This window comes from Triturus cristatus, chromosome 10, assembly GCF_964204655.1.
Source record: "Triturus cristatus chromosome 10, aTriCri1.1, whole genome shotgun sequence".
In the NCBI taxonomy this organism is placed as follows: Eukaryota; Metazoa; Chordata; class Amphibia; order Caudata; family Salamandridae; genus Triturus; species Triturus cristatus.
The window spans coordinates 475,815,880-475,840,276 of record NC_140593.1 but is presented as its reverse complement, the minus strand read 5'-3'; positions in this window follow the sequence as shown (position 1 = coordinate 475,840,276).

The window sequence follows — 24,397 nt, the reverse complement described above, 5'->3', positions numbered from 1 at the left end:
ACTGGGTGACCATACAGAAGCTCAAAGGGACTGAACCCCAGAGACTTCTGTGGCACCTCACGGTAAGCGAAGAGAAGGCATGGTAAGAGGACGTCCCACTTACGCCTCATGGCTCCTTCTAGGCCCATTATCATGCCTTTGAGGGTTCGGTTGAATCTCTCAACCAACCCGTTTCCTTGGGGGTGGTAAGGGGTGGTGAACTTGTAGGTTACACCACACTCTTGCCAAAGAGATTTCATGTACTTGGACATGAAATTGGTACCTCGGTCAGACACCACCTCTAGAGGGAATCCCACTCGGGAGAAAATTCCCATCAGTGCCCGTCCCACCACGGGGGCCGTCACTGTCCTTAGAGGAATGGCTTCCGGGTACCGGGTGGCATGGTCCACCAGGACCAGGATGAACCTATTGCCCATCGCTGTCCTGGGGTCCAGTGGCCCTACAATGTCAATCCCCACTCGCTGGAATGGGGTACCGACCACAGGGAATGGCTGGAGTGGAGCCTTCTGCTTCCTCCCACTCTTTCCACTTGCCTGGCAAGTCTGGCATGTCCTGCAGTGAGTATCTGAACTCCTGCGCATTTGAGGCCAATAAAAGTGGGTGACAAGCCTTTCAAAGGTCTTGTCCTGCCCCAAATGCCCTGCCAATGGCACATCGTGAGCCAGCCCCAGTAGGAAGGCTCTGAAGTCCTGGGGTACCACCAGCGCACGGGCTGACCCAGGCTCAGCAACCTTAGGCTCTGTATATAGGAGGTCGTTCTCCCAGTAAACGAAATGTGATCCTGACTGATCACCTGCGGCCTGGTCTGCAGCCTGCTGCCGCATACCCTAGAGAGAAGGGCACTCCTTCTGTGCCTTGCAAAAGTCCTCCCTGGTGGGACCCCCTTCCTGCTGCCAATGGGTCAGCTCCGGCAGGTCTCCCAGTTCAGCTATCTGCTCCCCTGTAGGCTCCAGGGCATCCCCCTCAAGGTCTGCTTCCTCCTGGACCGTGGGAACTTCAGGGGCCGGCTTCCCGCGCCCCTTGCTCCTTCTCTCTGAGGCCGGTTCCTGGGCCTCCCTCTCAGGCTCCAGGACCTCTTGAGTACCTCTACTGGCTGCCATGGACCGTGTGGTGACACACACCCAATCTGGCATACCCAACATCTCCAGGTGAGCACTCCGCTCCACCTTAGCCCAAGGTGAGCTCTCCAAATCGTTCCCTAAAAAACAGTCTACAGGCATGGCGGGCCTCACAGCTACCTGAAGAGTACCAGAGACCCCCCCCCACTCAAAGGGAACCTGAGCCACCTTGCAGTGTCTCTCTGTGTTGTCAGCGGCAACAACGGGATAGAATGCATTGGGGACCACCTGCTCCTGAGACACCAGGTGACACCTGACAGCCGTCACACTGGCTCCTGTATCTCTAAGAGCTTCCACCCTATGGCCATTTATGGTCACCCACTGCCTGTACTTCTTAGTGTTCTCAGGCAGCTGGGTTGGAGGGACCACTTCACGGTCTCCTAGCGAGACCAGGGACATCTCTGCGGGACCCCACCCACCTTGGACATCCCTCTCCTCCCCCAAGGCTACACTAGTCACCTGCCGGGGTGGAGCACCAGTGGGTGCTGGTTTACCAAACAATGGACACTTTACATCAGAGGCAAAATGCCCCAAATTGTTACACCTGTAACATCTTACGGGCCCCTTTGGAACAGGAGGACCTGTCGGGGCCCCGGTCGGTTTCTGGGGTGGGGGAGGCTGAGAACCCTTCCCTTGGTTCCCTTGGGGACTATTTTGGGGCCCTTTTTGGAACTGCTTCTGTTTACCCCTGTCCCCCCCACTCTTCTGCTGGGGACCCTGCCCACCTTTGGCGGAATCTCCCACGGTACCCTTGTGGACCCTGGTACTGACCCAGCGGTCCGCCTCCTCAGCAAGCTTCCTCGGGTTAGTCAGCTTACTATCGATCAGGTGCTGGCGTAGCTCAGGAAAACAATTACTGGACAAGTGCTCCCATGCCATTAAATCAAGAAGCCCTTGATAATCATTTACCTTACTACCCTTTACCCAACCATCCAGCGCTCTGCAAAAGAAAGTCACATACTCCACATACGTACTATTGGGAATCTTAGTGCAACCCCTGAACCTCTGTCTATATAACTCAGGGGTCAACCCATACCTAGCCATCAATGCTTCCTTCATATGGGCATAAGAATTACGAACATCAACAGGTAAATCTAACAGTGTGTCCCGCCCTTCACTCAGAAACCTTCCCCACAACCCCGCTCCCCAATCTTTCTCAGGGACCCGGTGGGAAGACATGGCTACCTCGTAGGCTCTGAACCACTGCCCGATGTCGTCATTCCTGAAGAACTCCTTCACTACATCCTTGGGAATATAAACTCTTGGTTCCGCCGGTACTGGCGGTGTGCTGCCACCAGAGGGATTAAGCTCCAAACTTTTTGCTTTCAGCTCCAGCTCCCTCAGCTTCATGTCATGCTCTAATTGTAGTTTCTTTTCTTCCATGGCTAATCTTTGTTTTTCCATATCCATCTGCCCATGAAGTTTTGCCATTTCCACCTCGTGTGCCCGGGTTGCGGCCCTGTCTGCCAACTCTTCTGGCGACAGGCACCTGCCAAACTCATGGACACTTTCTGGTGGAACCACTTCCACCTGATTCTCTGGTGCCTTTGACTCATACCAGGCCCTCAGCGCCTTCACAAATTGTTCCTTCTTTTTCAATCCAGTTTGGGCAATCCTGAACTTGGAGCAAAGACCTTTCAAGTCTTCATTGGTACGATTCTGAAGTGCGTCTTCCTCCCAATCTACGTCTTCAAATCCAGAGATTATGGAAGCCGCCCTTCCGGCTGAAAGTGAACCAGGCATGGCTCTAACAACGGAGATTCTTGGCAAAACAAAAACAAATGCTAGCCTTGTGGCTGTGTTACTGGTCTGCTCTCACTACGTGGTGATCAGTGATTCACTATACGCAAACCACAAATGCAAATCCGTAAATCCTCACCGCTGCCACCAATGTTAGAAATGAGGGGGCTCTGGTTGACGCGGGTGTGAACCCACAACAAGCAGGGACCCTTTACTTCTTGTCAGGGCGAAGGATGACTCCCCAGAATAACCCCTGCTCACCCTCTAGGTGCGTGGCGCGAGCAGTCTAGGCTAAGTCTCAGGCGTACACGGTTAAGCAAATGCAATTACACATACAGTAAACCCCTCGCATGCACCACAAACGGACACCAATCAGGAAGTATATAAAAATAAGTTTTTATGTAGATTCAGCAGATTCAAATACAAGGCCCAGTAACGTTGAACTGATGGGGCCACAATTCTTGGAAATACGGTAAAGTTCTCTTGGTTTTATGGAAAGTTATTTAGGCGGGCACAAGGTAACTGTAGGCCTCAGCGTACTTGGGGCTGAGGCAGCGCCCAGGAAGCACACAGCAGATGACAGGGAAATAAGAACGTTGCGGACCCTGGATCCGATGCGAGCTCGCGGTCGAGTTCGTAAGTACAGTACCTTGTTTCTTGACGCAAAGGCGGGTGCGGGATTTCAGCGGCTCTTCGACAGAAGAGCGAGGCGGCGTCCGGGGCTCCCACACTTCACGAGGGTGTCTGATCTTCAGGCTTACGACAAGAGCGGGGTGTTGCAGGTGGCGGGTGAACAAAGCGGGGCAGCCGGGCACGCAGATGCGTCCGGGCTGTCCGAGGCTTGGAGATGCTCACAACGCCGATTCCGGCGGGAGGGTGAAGGTGCACAGCGAGCCTCCACGAGCGAGGTGACGGGGCAGCCCAGCACAGCGTAGGGGGAGCGGCTCCGATCGAGCGAGGCTCTTCCCAAGGCGGGGGCGGCTAAGCAGTCCTGGTCACGGCTCAGGGAGGGACTGGGCACGAGGGTCACTGCTCCGGCGAGGGAAAGGACACCACAGTCCAGCAGCAGGCGAGTGAAGATCAGGTAGAGCCCAATGGTCCTGGGGCTCAGTTCAGGGGGCAAGCTCAGTTCCAAGCCCTTGGAGATCGTTTTGGAAAAGCACAAGTCTTGAAAGTAAAAGTAAAGTAAAAGTCTTCAGCAACAGTTTCTCTTCTCTCCTTTGGCAGCAAGGTCACCACTGCAGGCCAATCCCCCAGGATAGGGACAGTCTTCCTCCTACAGCTTTCCCGGTGCCTCCTCCTCAGGCAGAGATTCTTCTTGGTCAAAAGCGGATCTAGTTTCTTAGGAGCAGGGCTCCTCCATTTATACCACAAATCTTTTGTTCTCCCAGGCCAGGGGGGCCCTTGCCTAGTTCAGTCCGGTTTCTGAGCACTTTGTTTACGTGATGCAGGCTTCTCCTTTCAGAGTGCAGGGCAGAGTCATCAGACGCTCCACAGGGGGTGGAGCCGGCATCGAGGTAGCGGAGCACTGTCCTATTCAGAACCTAGGAGCACTCCTCCCACCCATCTACCTGTCGATCGTCCTATTCATACCAGGCTACCTAGCCCTGCCCATCTGGGTTCCCCCAGCCCTGTCACTCACACCAGCCAGACATCAGATACACAACACGCAGAGGCGGCTGAAAGGTTTAGGCAAGCAAAGGCCAACTTTCTAAAAGCGGCATTTGCAAACCCGGAATATTAAAATAAACCTTGCGAAGAGATGTACCTTACTATTCCGAGTTCAGGCATACTAAACTCGATCTCCTACCATGATCCCTGGGTCGGTTAGGATCATAGGGTGTAATAATCCAGGCCGCCCATACTGGCCTATGAGAACAGGGTAGCCTTGCAGTAGTGAACAACAAGATGGCGGTAATTCACTACTAGGACATGCCACGCATCCAGGCTTGTCCTACCTTAGACGTACAATGCACCCTGCCCGTGGGCCTACCAGAGGGGTGACTAACATGCAGCTAAGGGAAGGGTTTAGGGACTGGCAAGTGGGGGCACTTGCCGGTCAGCATGTCAGTACCAGACTGCACGCAGGTTCTGCGATGGCAGACCTCCGATATATTTTACCGGCCGCTTCTGTGGGTGGCACAACCCGTGCTGCAAGCCCACCAGCGGTGTTCGTATTTACATGCCCTGTCGCCCCAGGCGCACTGTACTGGGGTCTGATAGTAAACCAAACAATCCAATCATGGAATCCAACCAACATATACAATTTACATAGGGAGCACTCGCACCGCGACACTGGTTGGCAGTGGCACAGCGCGCTGAGCGGCCAACACCATAAAAACACATGAGGCACAGTGACAAAAAGAGGAAGGGAGACTCACGCCAAGGTGCCAGGTCTAACACTCTCTCTACTACTCACTCTCTACTATTCTCTACTACTCCCTCTACTACTCTTTACTACTCTCTACCACTCAGGTCAGCAGAGCTGTTGTAGAGCCCGAGAACCAGATCAGCAGAGCTGCTCTGTAGCCTAAGAACTAGGTCAGCAGAGCTGCTCTAGAGCCAGAGAACCAGGTCAGCAGACCTGCTGTAGAGCCAGAGAAACCACGTCAGCAGAGCTGCTTTAGAGGGAGTGAACCAGGTCAGCAGAGCTGCTATAGAGCCAGAGAACCAGGTCAGCAGAGCTGTTCTAGCTGACACTGACTGGCTGACACTGACTGACTGAAACTGACTGATTGACACTGACTGACACTGATTGACTGAAACTGACTGACTGACACTGACTGACACTGATTGACTGACACTGATGGACACTGATTGACTGACACTGACTGACTGACTGACACTGACACTGACTGACACTGACTGACTAACACTGACTGACACTGACTGACTACTCTCTACTACTCTACTACTCACTCTCTACTACTCTCTACTACTCTCTCTTTACTACTCACTCTCTACTACTCACTCTCTACTACTCTCTACTACTCACTCTGTACTATTCTTCTACTCTCTACTACTCACTCTCTACTATTCACTCTCTACTACTCACTCTCTACCACTCTCTACTATTCACTCTCTACTAGTCACTCTCTACTACTCACTCTACTACTCTCTACTACTCTCTACCACTCACTCTCTACTACTCTACTAGTCACTCTCTACTACTCTCTCTCTACTACTCACTCTCTACTACTCTACTACTCTCTACTACTCACTCTCCACTACTCACCCTCTACTACTCTCTACCACTCACTCTCTACTACTCACTCGCTACTACTCTCTACTACTCACTCTCTACTACTCACTCTCTACTACTCACTCTCTTCTACTCTCTCTCTACTACTCTCTACTACTACTCTCTACTATTCACACTGTACTGCTCACTCTCTACTACTCTCTACTACTCACTCTACTACTCTCTACTACTCACTCTACTACTCTCTACTACTCTGTACCACTCACTCTCTACTACTCTACTAGTCACTCTCTACTACTCTCTCTCTACTACTCACTCTCTACTACTCTACTACTCTCTACTACTCACTCTCTACTACTCACCCTCTACTACTCTCTACTACTCACTCTCTACTACTCACTCGCTACTACTCTCTACTACTCACTCTCTACTTCTCACTCTCTACTACTCACTCTCTACTACTCTCTCTCTACTACTCTCTACTACTACTCTCTACTATTCACACTGTACTGCTCACTCTCTACTACTCTCTACCACTCACTCTCTACTACTCTACTACTCACGCTCCACTACTCTCTACTACTCTCTCTCTACTACTCACTCTCTACTACTCACTCTACTACTCTCTACTACTCACTATCTACTACTCTCTCTCTACTACTCACTCTCTACTACTCACTCTCTACTATTCACTCTCTACTACTCACGCTCTTCTAGTCACTCTACTACTCGCTCTCTACTACTCTCTACTACTCACTCGCCACTACTCACTCTCTACTACTCGCTCGCTACTACTCACTCTCTACCACTCTACTACTCTCTCTACTACTGTCTCTACTACTCACTCTCTACTACTCACTCTCTACTATTCACTCTCTACTACTCTACTACTCTCTACTACTCTCTCTACTACTCACTCTCTACTATTCTCTACTACTCCCTCTACTACTCTTTACTACTCTCTACCACTCACTCTCTACTACTCTACTACTCACTCTCTACTACTTTCTCTACTACTCACTCTCTACTACTCTCTACTACTCATTCTCTACTACTCTCTATCTACCACTCTTTCTCTACTACTCACTCTCTACTACTCACTCTCTACTACTCTCTACTGCTCACTCTCCACCACTCACTCTCTACTACTCGCTCTTAACTACTCTCTACTACTCACTCTACTACTCACTCTCTACTACTCTCTACTACTCACTCTCTACTACACACTCTCTACTACTTGCTCTCTACTACTCGCTCTCTACTACTTTCTAGTACTCACTCTACTACTCACTCACTACTACTCTCTACTACTCACTCTCTACTACTCTCTACTACTCACTCTCTACTACTCCACTATTCTTTACTACTCACTCTCTACTACTCTACTACTCTCTACTACTATCTCTCTACTACTCACTCTACTACTCTCTACTACTCTCTACCACTCACTCTCTACTACTCTACTAGTCACTCTCTACTACTGTCTCTCTACTACTCACTCTCTACTACTCTACTACTCTCTACTACTCACTCTCTACTACTCACCCTCTACTACTCTCTACTACTCACTCTCTACTACTCACTTGCTACTACTCTTTACTACTCACTCTCTACTACTCACTCTCTACTACTCTCTCTCTACTACTCTCTAATACTACTCTCTACTATTCACACTGTACTGCTCACTCTCTACTACTCACTCTACTACTCTCTACTACTCTCTACCACCCACTCTCTACTACTCTACTACTCACGCTCTACTACTCTCTACTACTCTCTCTCTACTACTCACTCTCTACTACTCACTCTACTACTCTCTACTACTCACTATCTACTACTCTCTCTCTACTACTCACTCTCTACTACTCACTCTCTACTATTTACTCTCTACTACTCACGCTCTTCTACTCACTCTCTACTACTCGCTCTCTACTACTCTCTACTACTCACTCGCCACTACTCACTCTCTACTACTCGCTCGCTACTACTAACTCTCTACCACTCTACTACTCTCTCTACTACTCACTCTCTACTACTCTACTACTCTCTACTACTCTCTCTTCTACTCACTCTCTACTATTCTCTACTACTCCCTCTACTACTCTTTACTACTCTCTACCACTCAGGTCAGCAGAGCTGTTGTAGAGCCCGAGAACCAGATCAGCAGATCTGCTCTGTAGCCTAAGAACTAGGTCAGCAGAGCTGCTCTAGAGCCAGAGAACCAGGTCAGCAGACCTGCTGTAGAGCCAGAGAAACCAGGTCAGCAGAGCTGCTTTAGAGGGAGTGAACCAGGTCAGCAGAGCTGCTTTAGAGCCAGAGAACCAGGTCAGCAGAGCTGTTCTAGCTGACACTGACTGGCTGACACTGACTGACTGACACTGACTGATTGACACTGACTGACACTGATTGACTGAAACTGACTGACTGACACTGACTGACACTGATTGACTGACACTGATGGACACTGATTGACTGACACTGATTGACTGACTGACACTGACACTGACTGACACTGACTGACTAACACTGACTGACACTGACTGACTACTCTCCACTACTCTACTACTCACTCTCTACTACTCTCTACTACTCTCTCTTTACTACTCACTCTCTACTACTCACTCTCTACTACTCTCTACTACTCACTCTCTACTATTCTTCTACTCTCTACTACTCACTCTCTACTACTCTCTACTACTCACTCTCTACTACTCACTCTCTACCACTCTCTACTATTCACTCTCTACTAGTCACTCTCTACTACTCACTCTACTACTCTCTACCACTCACTCTCTACTACTCTACTAGTCACTCTCTACTACTCTCTCTCTCTACTACTCACTCTCTACTACTCTACTACTCTCTACTACTCACTCTCTACCACTCACCCTCTACTACTCTCTACTACTCACTCTCTACTACTCACTCGCTACTACTCTCTACTACTCACTCTCTACTACTCACTCTCTTCTACTCTCTCTCTACTACTCTCTACTACTACTCTCTACTATTCACACTGTACTGCTCACTCTCTACTACTCTCTACTACTCACTCTACTACTCTCTACTACTCACTCTTCTACTCTCTACTACTCTCTACCACTCACTCTCTACTACTCTACTAGTCACTCTCTACTACTCTCTCTCTACTACTCACTCTCTACTACTCTACTACTCTCTACTACTCACTCTCTACTACTCACCCTCTACTACTCTCTACTACTCACTCTCTACTACTCACTCGCTACTACTCTCTACTACTCACTCTCTACTACTCACTCTCTACTACTCACTCTCTACTACTCTCTCTCTACTACTCTCTACTACTACTCTCTACTATTCACACTGTACTGCTCACTCTCTACTACTCTCTACTACTCACTCTACTACTCTCTACTACTCTCTACCACTCACTCTCTACTACTCTACTACTCACGCTCTACTACTCTCTACTACTCTCTCTCTACTACTCACTCTACTACTCTCTACTACTCACTATCTACTACTCTCTCTCTACTAGTCACTCTCTACTACTCACTCTCTACTACTCACTCTCTACTATTCACTCTCTACTACTCACGCTCTTCTAGTCTCTCTCTACTACTTGCTCTCTACTACTCTCTACTACTCACTCGCCACTACTCACTCTCTACTACTCACTCGCTACTACTCACTCTCTACCACTCTACTACTCTCTCTACTACTCTCTCTACTACTCACTCTCTACTACTCACTCTCTACTATCCACTCTCTACTACTCTACTACTCTCTACTACTCTCTTTACTACTCACTCTCTACTATTCTCTACTACTCCCTCTACTACTCTTTACTACTCTCTACCACTCACTCTCTACTACTCACTCTCTACTACTCTCTCTACTACTCACTCTCTACTACTCTCTATCTACCACTCTTTCTCTACTACTCACTCTCTACTACTCACTCTCTACTACTCTCTACTGCTCACTCTCCACCACTCACTCTCTACTACTCGCTCTTATTTACTCTCTACTACTCACTCTACTACTCACTCTCTACTACTCTCTACCACTCACTCTCTACTACTCTACTAGTCACTCTCTACTACCGTCTCTCTACTACTCACTCTCTACTACTCTACTACTCTCTACTACTCACTCTCTACTACTCACCCTCTACTACTCTCTACTACTCACTCTCTACTACTCACTCGCTACTACTCTCTACTACTCACTCTCTACTACTCACTCTCTACTACTCTCTCTCTACTACTCTCTAATACTACTCTCTACTCTTCACACTGTACTGCTCACTCTCTACTACTCACTCTACTACTCTCTACTACTCTCTACCACCCACTCTCTACTACTCTACTACTCACGCTCTACTACTCTCTACTACTCTCTCTCTACTACTCACTCTCTACTACTCACTCTACTACTCTCTACTACTCACTATCTACTACTCTCTCTCTACTACTCACTCTCTACTACTCACTCTCTACTATTCACTCTCTACTACTCACGCTCTTCTACTCACTCTCTACTACTCGCTCTCTACTACTCTCTACTACTCACTTGCCACTACTCACTCTCTACTACTCGCTCGCTACTACTCACTCTCTACCACTCTACTACTCTCTCTACTACTCACTCTCTACTACTCTACTACTCTCTACTACTCTCTCTACTACTCACTCTCTACTATTCTCTACTACTCCCTCTACTACTCTTTACTACTCTCTACCACTCAGGTCAGCAGAGCTGTTGTAGAGCCCGAGAACCAGATCAGCAGAGCTGCTCTGTAGCATAAGAACTAGGTCAGCAGAGCTGCTCTAGAGCCAGAGAACCAGGTCAGCAGACCTGCTGTAGAGCCAGAGAAACCAGGTCAGCAGAGCTGCTTTAGAGGGAGTGAACCAGGTCAGCAGAGCTGCTTTAGAGCCAGAGAACCAGGTCAGCAGAGCTGTTCTAGCTGACACTGACTGGCTGACACTGACTGACTGACACTGACTGATTGACACTGACTGACACTGATTGACTGAAACTGACTGACTGACACTGACTGACACTGATTGACTGACACTGATGGACACTGATTGACTGACACTGACTGACTGACTGACACTGACACTGACTGACACTGACTGACTAACACTGACTGACACTGACTGACTACTCTCTACTACTCTACTACTCACTCTCTACTACTCTCTACTACTCTCTCTTTACTACTCACTCTCTACTACTCACTCTCTACTACTCTCTACTACTCACTCTCTACTATTCTTCTACTCTCTACTACTCACTCTCTACTACTCTCTACTACTCACTCTCTACTACTCACTCTCTACCACTCTCTACTATTCACTCTCTACTAGTCACTCTCTACTACTCACTCTACTACTCTCTACTACTCTCTACCACTCACTCTCTACTACTCTACTAGTCACTCTCTACTACTCTCTCTCTACTACTCACTCTCTACTACTCTACTACTCTCTACTACTCACTCTCTACTACTCACCCTCTACTACTCTCTACTACTCACTCTCTACTACTCACTCGCTACTACTCTCTACTACTCACTCTCTACTACTCACTCTCTACTACTCACTCTCTACTACTCTCTCTCTACTACTCTCTACTACTACTCTCTACTATTCACACTGTACTGCTCACTCTCTACTACTCTCTACTACTCACTCTACTACTCTCTACTACTCTCTACCACTCACTCTCTACTACTCTACTACTCACGCTCTACTACTCTCTACTACTTTCTCTCTACTACTCACTCTCTACTACTCACTCTACTACTCTCTACTACTCACTATCTACTACTCTCTCTCTACTACTCACTCTCTACTACTCACTCTCTACTACTCATTCTCTACTATTCACTCTCTACTACTCACGCTCTTCTAGTCACTCTCTACTACTCGCTCTCTACTACTCTCTACTACTCACTCGCCACTACTCACTCTCTACTACTCGCTCGCTACTACTCACTCTCTACCACTCTGCTACTCTCTCTACTACTCTCTCTACTACTCACTCTCTACTACTCACTCTCTACTATCCACTCTCTACTACTCTACTACTCTCTACTACTCTCTCTACTACTCACTCTCTACTATTCTCTACTACTCCCTCTACTACTCTTTACTACTCTCTACCACTCACTCTCTACTACTCACTCTCTACTACTCTCTCTACTACTCACTCTCTACTACTCTCTACTACTCACTCTCTACTACTCTCTATCTACCACTCTTTCTCTACTACTCACTCTCTACTACTCACTCTCTAATACTCTCTACTGCTCACTCTCCACCACTCACTCTCTACTACTCGCTCTTAACTACTCTCTACTACTCACTCTACTACTCACTCTCCACTACTCTCTACTACTCACTCTCTACTACACACTCTCTACTACTTGCTCTCTACTACTCGCTCTCTACTACTTTCTAGTACTCACTCTACTACTCACTCACTACTACTTTCTACTACTCACTCTCTACTACTCTCTACTACTCACTCTCTACTACTCCACTATAGTTTACTACTCACTCTCTACTACTCTACTACTCTCTACTACTATCTCTCCACTACTCACTCTACTACTCTCTACTACTCTCTACCACTCACTCTCTACTACTCTACTAGTCACTCTCTACTACTGTCTCTCTAATACTCACTCTCTACTACTCTACTACTCTCTACTACTCACTCTCTACTACTCACCCTCTACTACTCTCTACTACTCACTCTCTACTACTCACTCGCTACTACTCTCTACTACTCACTCTCTACTACTCACTCTCTACTACTCTCTCTCTACTACTCTCTAATACTACTCTCTACTATTCAAACTGTACTGCTCACTCTCTACTACTCACTCTACTACTCTCTACTACTCTCTACCACCCACTCTCTACTACTCTACTACTCACGCTCTACTACTCTCTACTACTCTCTCTCTACTACTCACTCTCTACTACTCACTCTACTACTCTCTACTACTCACTATCTACTACTCTCTCTCTACTACTCACTCTCTACTACTCACTCTCTACTACTCACTCGCCACTACTCACTCTCTACTACTCGCTCGCTACTACTCACTCTCTACCACTCTACTACTCTCTCTACTACTCACTCTCTACTACTCTACTACTCTCTACTACTCTCTCTACTACTCACTCTCTACTATTCTCTACTACTCCCTCTACTACTCTTTACTACTCTCTACCACTCAGGTCAGAAGAGCTGTTGTAGAGCCCGAGAACCAGATCAGCAGAGCTGCTCTGTAGCATAAGAACTAGGTCAGCAGAGCTGCTCTAGAGCCAGAGAACCAGGTCAGCAGACCTGCTGTAGAGCCAGAGAAACCAGGTCAGCAGAGCTGCTTTAGAGGGAGTGAACCAGGTCAGCAGAGCTGCTTTAGAGCCAGAGAACCAGGTCAGCAGAGCTGTTCTAGCTGACACTGACTGGCTGACACTGACTGACTGACACTGACTGATTAACACTGACTGACACTGATTGACTGAAACTGACTGACTGACACTGACTGACACTGATAGACTGACACTGATGGACACTGATTGACTGACACTGACTGACTGACTGACACTGACACTGACTGACACTGACTGACTAACACTGACTGACACTGACTGACTACTCTATACTACTCTACTACTCACTCTCTACTACTCTCTACTACTCTCTCTTTACTACTCACTCTCTACTACTCACTCTCTACTACTCTCTACTACTCACTCTCTACTATTCTTCTACTCTCTACTACTCACTCTCTACTACTCTCTACTACTATCTCTCTACTACTCACTCTCTACCACTCTCTACTATTCACTCTCTACTAGTCACTCTCTACTACTCACTCTACTACTCTCTACTACTCTCTACCACTCACTCTCTACTACTCTACTAGTCACTCTCTACTACTCTCTCTCTACTACTCACTCTCTACTACTCTACTACTCTCTACTACTCACTCTCTACTACTCACCCTTTACTACTCTCTACTACTCACTCTCTACTACTCACTCGCTACTACTCTCTACTACTCACTCTCTACTACTCACTCTCTGCTACTCACTCTCTTCTACTCTCTCTCTACTACTCTCTACTACTACTCTCTACTATTCACACTGTACTGCTCACTCTCTACTACTCTCTACTACTCACTCTACTACTCTCTACTACTCACTCTTCTACTCTCTACTACTCTCTACCACTCACTCTCTACTACTCTACTAGTCACTCTCTACTACTCTCTCTCTACTACTCACTCTCTACTACTCTACTACTCTCTACTACTCACTCTTTACTACTCACCCTCTACTACTCTCTACTACTCACTCTCTACTACTCACTCGCTACTACTCTCTACTACTCACTCTCTACTACTCACTCTCTACTACTCACTCTCTACTACTCTCTCTCTACTACTCTCTACTACTACTCTCTACTATTCACACTGTACTGCTCACTCTCTACTACTCTCTACTACTCACTCTACTACTCTCTACCACTCACTCTCTACTACTCTACTACTCACGCTCTACTACTCTCTACTACTCTCTCTCTACTACTCACTCTCTACTACGCACTCTACTACTCTCTACTACTCACTATCTACTACTCTCTCTCTACTACTCACTCTCTACTACTCACTCTCTACTACTCACTCTCTACTATTCACTCTCTACTACTCACGCTCTTCTAGTCACTCTCTACTACTCGCTCTCTACTACTCTCTACTACTCACTCGCCACTACTCACTCTCTACTACTCGCTCGCTACTACTCACTCTCTACCACTCTACTACTCTCTCTAATACTCTCTCTACTACTCACTCTCTACTACTCACTCTCTACTATCCACTCTCTACTACTCTACTACTCTCTACTACTCTCTCTACTACTCACTCTCTACTATTCTCTACTACTCCCTCTACTACTCTTTACTACTCTCTACCACTCACTCTCTACTACTCACTCTCTACTACTCTCTCTACTACTCACTCTCTACTACTCTCTACTACTCACTCTCTACTACTCTCTATCTACCACTCTTTCTCTACTACTCACTCTCTACTACTCACTCTCTACTACTCTCTACTGCTCACTCTCCACCACTCACTCTCTACTACTCGCTCTTAACTACTCTCTACTACTCACTCTACTACTCACTCTCTACTACTCTCTACCACTCACTCTCTACTACTCTACTAGTCACTCTCTACTACTGTCTCTCTACTACTCACTCTCTACTACTCTACTACTCTCTACTACTCACTCTCTACTACTCACCCTCTACTACTCTCTACTACTCACTCTCTACTACTCACTCGCTACTACTCTCTACTACTCACTCTCTACTACTCACTCTCTACTACTCTCTCTCTACTACTCTCTAATACTACTCTCTACTATTCACACTGTACTGCTCACTCTCTACTACTCACTCTACTACTCTCTACTACTCTCTACCACCCACTCTCTACTACTCTACTACTCACGCTCTACTACTCTCTACTACTCTCTCTCTACTACTCACTCTCTACTACTCACTCTACTACTCTCTACTACTCACTATCTACTACTCTCTCTCTACTACTCACTCTCTACTACTCACTCTCTACTATTCACTCTCTACTACTCACGCTCTTCTACTCACTCTCTACTACTCGCTCTCTACTACTCTCTACTACTCACTCGCCACTACTCACTCTCTACTACTCGCTCGCTACGACTCACTCTCTACCACTCTACTACTCTCTCTACTACTCACTCTCTACTACTCTACTACTCTCTACTACTCTCTCTACTACTCACTCTCTACTATTCTCTACTACTCCCTCTACTACTCTTTACTACTCTCTACCACTCAGGTCAGCAGAGCTGTTGTAGAGCCCGAGAACCAGATCAGCAGAGCTGCTCTGTAGCCTAAGAACTAGGTCAGCAGAGCTGCTCTAGAGCCAGAGAACCAGGTCAGCAGACCTGCTGTAGAGCCAGAGAAACCAGGTCAGCAGAGCTGCTTTAGAGGGAGTGAACCAGGCCAGCAGAGCTGCTTTAGAGCCAGAGAACCAGGTCAGCAGAGCTGTTCTAGCTGACACTGACTGGCTGACACTGACTGACTGACACTGACTGATTGACACTGACTGACACTGATTGACTGAAACTGACTGACTGACACTGACTGACACTGATTGACTGACACTGATGGACACTGATTGACTGACACTGACTGACTGACTGACACTGACACTGACTGACACTGACTGACTAACACTGACTGACACTGACTGACTACTCTCTACTACTCACTCTCTACTACTCTCTACTACTCTCTCTTTACTACTCACTCTCTACTACTCACTCTCTACTACTCTCTACTACTCACTCTCTACTATTCTTCTAGTCTCTACTACTCACTCTCTACTACTCTCTACTACTCACTCTCTACTACTCACTGTCTACCACTCTCTACTATTCACTCTCTACTAGTCACTCTCTACTACTCACTCTACTACTCTCTACTACTCTCTACCACTCACTCTCTACTACTCTACTAGTCACTCTCTACTACTCACTCTCTACTACTCTACTACTCTCTACTACTCACTCTCTACTACTCACCCTCTACTACTCTCTACTACTCACTCTCTACTACTCACTCGCTACTACTCTCTACTACTCACTCTCTACTACTCACTCTCTACTACTCACTCTCTTCTACTCTCTCTCTACTACTCTCTACTACTACTCTCTACTATTCACACTGTACTGCTCACTCTCTACTACTCTCTACTACTCACTTTACTACTCTCTACTACTCACTCTTCTACTCTCTACTACTCTCTATCACTCACTCTCTACTACTCTACTAGTCACTCTCTACTACTCTCTCTCTACTACTCACTCTCTACTACTCTACTACTCTCTACTACTCACTCTCTACTACTCACCCTCTACTACTCTCTACTACTCACTCTCTACTACTCACTCGCTACTACTCTCTACTACTCACTCTCTACTACTCACTCTCTACTTCTCACTCTCTACTACTCTCTCTCTACTGCTCTCTACTACTACTCTCTACTATTCACACTGTACTGCTCAGTCTCTACTACTCTCTACTACTCACTCTACTACTCTCTACTACTCTCTACCACTCACTCTCTACTACTCTACTACTCACGCTCTACTACTCTCTACTACTCTCTCTCTACTACTCACTCTCTACTACTCACTCTACTACTCTCTACTACTCACTATCTACTACTCTCTCTCTACTACTCACTCTCTACTACTCACTCTCTACGACTCACTCTCTACTATTCACTCTCTACTACTCACGCTCTTCTAGTCACTCTCTACTACTCGCTCTCTACTACTCTCTACTACTCACTCGCCACTACTCACTCTCTACTACTCGCTTGCTACTACTCACTCTCTACCACTCTACTGCTCTCTCTACTACTCTCTCTACTACTCACTCTCTACTACTCACTCTCTACTATCCACTCTCTACTACTCTACTACTCTCTACTACTCTCTCTACTACTCACTCTCTACTTTTCTCTACTACTCCCTCTACTACTCTTTACTACTCTCTACCACTCACTCTCTACTACTCACTCTCTACTACTCTCTCTACTACTCACTCTCTACTACTCTCTACTACTCACTCTCTACTACTCTCTATCTACCACTCTTTCTCTACTACTCACTCTCTACTACTCACTCTCTACTACTCTCTACTGCTCACTCTCCACCACTCACTCTCTACTACTCGCTCTTAACTACTCTCTACTACTCACTCTACTACTCACTCTCTACTACTCTCTACTACTCACTCTCTACTACACACTCTCTACTACTTGCTCTCTACTACTCGCTCTCTACTACTTTCTAGTACTCACTCTACTACTCACTCACTACTACTCTCTACTACTCACTCTCTACTACTCTCTACTACTCACTCTCTACTACTCCACTATTCTTTACTACTCACTCTCTACTACTCTACTACTCTCTACTACTATCTCTCTACTACTCACTCTACTACTCTCTACTACTCTCTACCACTCACTCTCTACTACTCTACTAGTCACTCTCTACTACTGTCTCTCTACTACTCACTCTCTACTACTCACTCTCTACTATTCACTCTCTACTACTCACGCTCTTCTACTCACTCTCTACTACTCGCTCTCTACTACTCTCTACTACTCACTCGCCACTACTCACTCTCTACTACTCGCTCGCTACGACTCACTCTCTACCACTCTACTACTCTCTCTACTACTCACTCTCTACTACTCTACTACTCTCTACTACTCTCTCTACTACTCACTCTCTACTATTCTCTACTACTCCCTCTACTACTCTTTACTACTCTCTACCACTCAGGTCAGCAGAGCTGTTGTAGAGCCCGAGAACCAGATCAGCAGAGCTGCTCTGTAGCCTAAGAACTAGGTCAGCAGAGCTGCTCTAGAGCCAGAGAACCAGGTCAGCAGACCTGCTGTAGAGCCAGAGAAACCAGGTCAGCAGAGCTGCTTTAGAGGGAGTGAACCAGGCCAGCAGAGCTGCTTTAGAGCCAGAGAACCAGGTCAGCAGAGCTGTTCTAGCTGACACTGACTGGCTGACACTGACTGACTGACACTGACTGATTGACACTGACTGACACTGATTGACTGAAACTGACTGACTGACACTGACTGACACTGATTGACTGACACTGATGGACACTGATTGACTGACACTGACTGACTGACTGACACTGACACTGACTGACACTGACTGACTAACACTGACTGACACTGACTGACTACTCTCTACTACTCACTCTCTACTACTCTCTACTACTCTCTCTTTACTACTCACTCTCTACTACTCACTCTCTACTACTCTCTACTACTCACTCTCTACTATTCTTCTAGTCTCTACTACTCACTCTCTACTACTCTCTACTACTCACTCTCTACTACTCACTGTCTACCACTCTCTACTATTCACTCTCTACTAGTCACTCTCTACTACTCACTCTACTACTCTCTACTACTCTCTACCACTCACTCTCTACTACTCTACTAGTCACTCTCTACTACTCACTCTCTACTACTCTACTACTCTCTACTACTCACTCTCTACTACTCACCCTCTACTACTCTCTACTACTCACTCTCTACTACTCACTCGCTACTACTCTCTACTACTCACTCTCTACTACTCACTCTCTACTACTCACTCTCTTCTACTCTCTCTCTACTACTCTCTACTACTACTCTCTACTATTCACACTGTACTGCTCACTCTCTACTACTCTCTACTACTCACTTTACTACTCTCTACTACTCACTCTTCTACTCTCTACTACTCTCTATCACTCACTCTCTACTACTCTACTAGTCACTCTCTACTACTCTCTCTCTACTACTCACTCTCTACTACTCTACTACTCTCTACTACTCACTCTCTACTACTCACCCTCTACTACTCTCTACTACTCACTCTCTACTACTCACTCGCTACTACTCTCTACTACTCACTCTCTACTACTCACTCTCTACTTCTCACTCTCTACTACTCTCTCTCTACTGCTCTCTACTACTACTCTCTACTATTCACACTGTACTGCTCAGTCTCTACTACTCTCTACTACTCACTCTACTACTCTCTACTACTCTCTACCACTCACTCTCTACTACTCTACTACTCACGCTCTACTACTCTCTACTACTCTCTCTCTACTACTCACTCTCTACTACTCACTCTACTACTCTCTACTACTCACTATCTACTACTCTCTCTCTACTACTCACTCTCTACTACTCACTCTCTACGACTCACTCTCTACTATTCACTCTCTACTACTCACGCTCTTCTAGTCACTCTCTACTACTCGCTCTCTACTACTCTCTACTACTCACTCGCCACTACTCACTCTCTACTACTCGCTTGCTACTACTCACTCTCTACCACTCTACTGCTCTCTCTACTACTCTCTCTACTACTCACTCTCTACTACTCACTCTCTACTATCCACTCTCTACTACTCTACTACTCTCTACTACTCTCTCTACTACTCACTCTCTACTTTTCTCTACTACTCCCTCTACTACTCTTTACTACTCTCTACCACTCACTCTCTACTACTCACTCTCTACTACTCTCTCTACTACTCACTCTCTACTACTCTCTACTACTCACTCTCTACTACTCTCTATCTACCACTCTTTCTCTACTACTCACTCTCTACTACTCACTCTCTACTACTCTCTACTGCTCACTCTCCACCACTCACTCTCTACTACTCGCTCTTAACTACTCTCTACTACTCACTCTACTACTCACTCTCTACTACTCTCTACTACTCACTCTCTACTACACACTCTCTACTACTTGCTCTCTACTACTCGCTCTCTACTACTTTCTAGTACTCACTCTACTACTCACTCACTACTACTCTCTACTACTCACTCTCTACTACTCTCTACTACTCACTCTCTACTACTCCACTATTCTTTACTACTCACTCTCTACTACTCTACTACTCTCTACTACTATCTCTCTACTACTCACTCTACTACTCTCTACTACTCTCTACCACTCACTCTCTACTACTCTACTAGTCACTCTCTACTACTGTCTCTCTACTACTCACTCTCTACTACTCTACTACTCTCTACTACTCACTCTCTACTACTCACCCTCTACTACTCTCTACTACTCACTCTCTACTACTCACTCGCTACTACTCTCTACTACTCACTCTCTACTACTCACTCTCTACTACTCTCTCTCTACTACTCTCTAATACTACTCTCTACTATTCACACTGTACTGCTCTCTCTCTACTACTCACTCTACTACTCTCTACCACCCACTCTCTACTACTCTACTACTCACGCTCTACTACTCTCTACTACTCTATCTCTACTACTCACTCTCTACTACTCACTCTACTACTCTCTACTACTCACTATCTACTACTCTCTCTCTACTACTCACTCTCTACTACTCACTCTCTACTATTCACTCTCTACTACTCACGCTCTTCTACTCACTCTCTACTACTCGCTCTCTACTACTCTCTACTACTCACTCGCCACTACTCACTCTCTACTACTCGCTCGCTACTACTCACTCTCTACCACTCTACTACTCTCTCTACTACTCACTCTCTACTACTCTACTACTCTCTACTACTCTCTCTACTACTCACTCTCTACTATTCTCTACTACTCCCTCTACTACTCTTTACTACTCTCTACCACTCAGGTCAGCAGAGCTGTTGTAGAGCCCGAGAACCAGATCAGCAGAGCTGCTCTGTAGCATACGAACTAGGTCAGCAGAGCTGCTCTAGAGCCAGAGAACCAGGTCAGCAGACCTGCTGTAGAGCCAGAGAAACCAGGTCAGCAGAGCTGCTTTAGAGGGAGTGAACCAGGTCAGCAGAGCTGCTTTAGAGCCAGAGAACCAGGTCAGCAGAGCTGTTCTAGCTGACACTGACTGGCTGACACTGACTGACTGACACTGACTGATTGACACTGACTGACACTGATTGACTGTAACTGACTGACTGACACTGACTGACACTGATTGACTGACACTGATGGACACTGATTGACTGACACTGACTGACTGACTGACACTGACACTGACTGACACTGACTGACTAACACTGACTGACACTGACTGACTACTCTCTACTACTCTACTACTCACTCTCTACTACTCTCTACTACTCTCTCTTTACTACTCACTCTCTACTACTCTCTACTACTCTCTCTACTACTCACTCTCTACTATTCTCTACCAGCCGCGGTCGGTAGTAGGAGTTCCTGCAAGGCGGTGACGTAGGGAGGGGGAGGGGCAGGGTGGGGGGTAGTAAACTATGGATTACGGAGGTTTACAGGTAATTAAACATGTAAATTAATAAAAACGAATTTCGTTGCGTGCACTGCATCGCATTTGGGGATGCAGTGCACACAACGAAATTCGTTTTATTATTTTATATGTTTACTTGCCTGTAAACCTCCGTAATCCATAGTTTACTACCCCCCACCCTTCCCCTCCCCCTCCCCACGTCACCGCCCTGCAGGAAATCCTACTACCGACTGCGGCTGTTCTCTACTACTCCCTCTACTACTCTTTACTACTCTCTACCACTCAGGTCAGCAGAGCTGTTTTAGAGCCCGAGAACCAGATCAGCAGAGCTGCTCTGTAGCCTAAGAACTAGGTCAGCAGAGCTGCTCTAGAGCCAGAGAACCAGGTCAGCAGACCTGCTGTAGAGCCAGAGAAACCAGGTCAGCAGAGCTGCTTTAGAGGGAGTGAACCAGGTCAGCAGAGCTGCTTTAGAGCCAGAGAACCAGGTCAGCAGAGCTGTTCTAGCTGACACTGACTTGCTGACACTGACTGACTGACACTGACTGATTGACACTGACTGACACTGATTGACTGAAACTGACTGACTGACACTGACTGACACTGATTGACTGACACTGATGGACACTGATTGACTGACACTGACTGACTGACTGACACTGACACTGACTGACACTGACTGACTAACACTGACTGACACTGACTGACTACTCTCTACTCTCTACTACTCACTCTCTACTACTCTCTACTACTCTCTCTTTACTACTCACTCTCTACTACTCACTCTCTACTACTCTCTACTACTCACTCTCTACTATTCTTCTACTCTCTACTACTCACTCTCTACTACTCTGTACTACTCACTCTCTACTACTCACTCTCTACTACTCACTCTCTACCACTCTCTACTATTCACTCTCTACTACTCACTCTCTACTACTCACTCTACTACTCTCTACTACTCTCTACCACTCACTCTCTACTACTCACTCTCTACTACTCACTCTCTACTACTCACTCTCTACTACTCACTCTCTTCTACTCTCTCTCAAATACTCTCTATTACTACTCTCTACTATTCACACTGTACTGCTCACTCTCTACTACTCTCTACTACTCACTCTACTACTCTCTACTACTCACTCTCTACTACTCACCCTCTACTACTCTCTACTACTCACTCTCTACTACTCACTCGCCACTACTCTCTACTACTCACTCTCTACCTCTCACTCTCTACTACTCTACTAGTCACTCTCTACTACTCTCTCTCTACTACTCACTCTCTACTACTCCACTACTCTCTACTACTCACTCTCTACTACTCACCCTCTACTACTCTCTACTACTCACTCTCTACTACTCACTCGCTACCACTCTCTACTACTCACTCTCTACTACTCACTCTCTACTACTCACTCTCTATTACTCTCTCTCTACTACTCTCTACTACTACTCTCTACTATTCACACTGTACTGCTCACTCTCTACTACTCTCTACTACTCACTCTACTACTCTCTACTACTCTCTACCACTCACTCTCTACTACTCTACTACTCACTCTACTACTCTCTACTACTCACTATCTACTACTCTCTCTCTACTACTCACTCTCTACTACTCACTCTCTACTACTCACTCTCTACTATTCACTCTCTACTACTCACGCTCTTCTAGTCACTCTCTACTATTCGCTCTCTACTACTCTCTACTACTCACTCGCCACTACTCACTCTCTACTACTCACTCGCTACTACTCACTCTCTACCACTCTACTACTCTCTCTACTACTCTCTCTACTACTCACTCTCTACTACTCACTCTCTACTATTCACTCTCTACTACTCTACTACTCTCTACTACTCTCTCTACTACTCACTCTCTACTATTCTCTACTACTCCCTCTACTACTCTTTACTACTCTCTACCACTCACTCTCTACTACTCTACTACTCACTCTCTACTACTCTCTCTACTACTCACTCTCTACTACTCTCTACTACTCACTCTACTACTCTCTCTCTACCACTCTTTCTCTACTACTCACTCTCTACTACTCACTCTCTACTACTCTCTACTGCTCACTCTCCACCACTCACTCTCTACTACTCGCTCTTAACTACTCTCTACTACTCACTCTACTACTCACTCTCTACTACTCTCTACTACTCACTCTCTACTACACACTCTCTACTACTTGCTCTCTACTACTCGCTCTCTACTACTTTATAGTACTCACTCTACTTCTCACTCACTACTACTCTCTACTACTCACTCTCTACTACTCTCTACTACTCACTCTCTACTACTCCACTATTCTTTACTACTCACTCTCTACTACTCTACTACTCTCTACTACTATCTCTCTACTACTCACTCTCTACTACTGACTCTCTACTACTCACTCTCTACTTCTCACTCTCTACTACTCTCTCTCTGC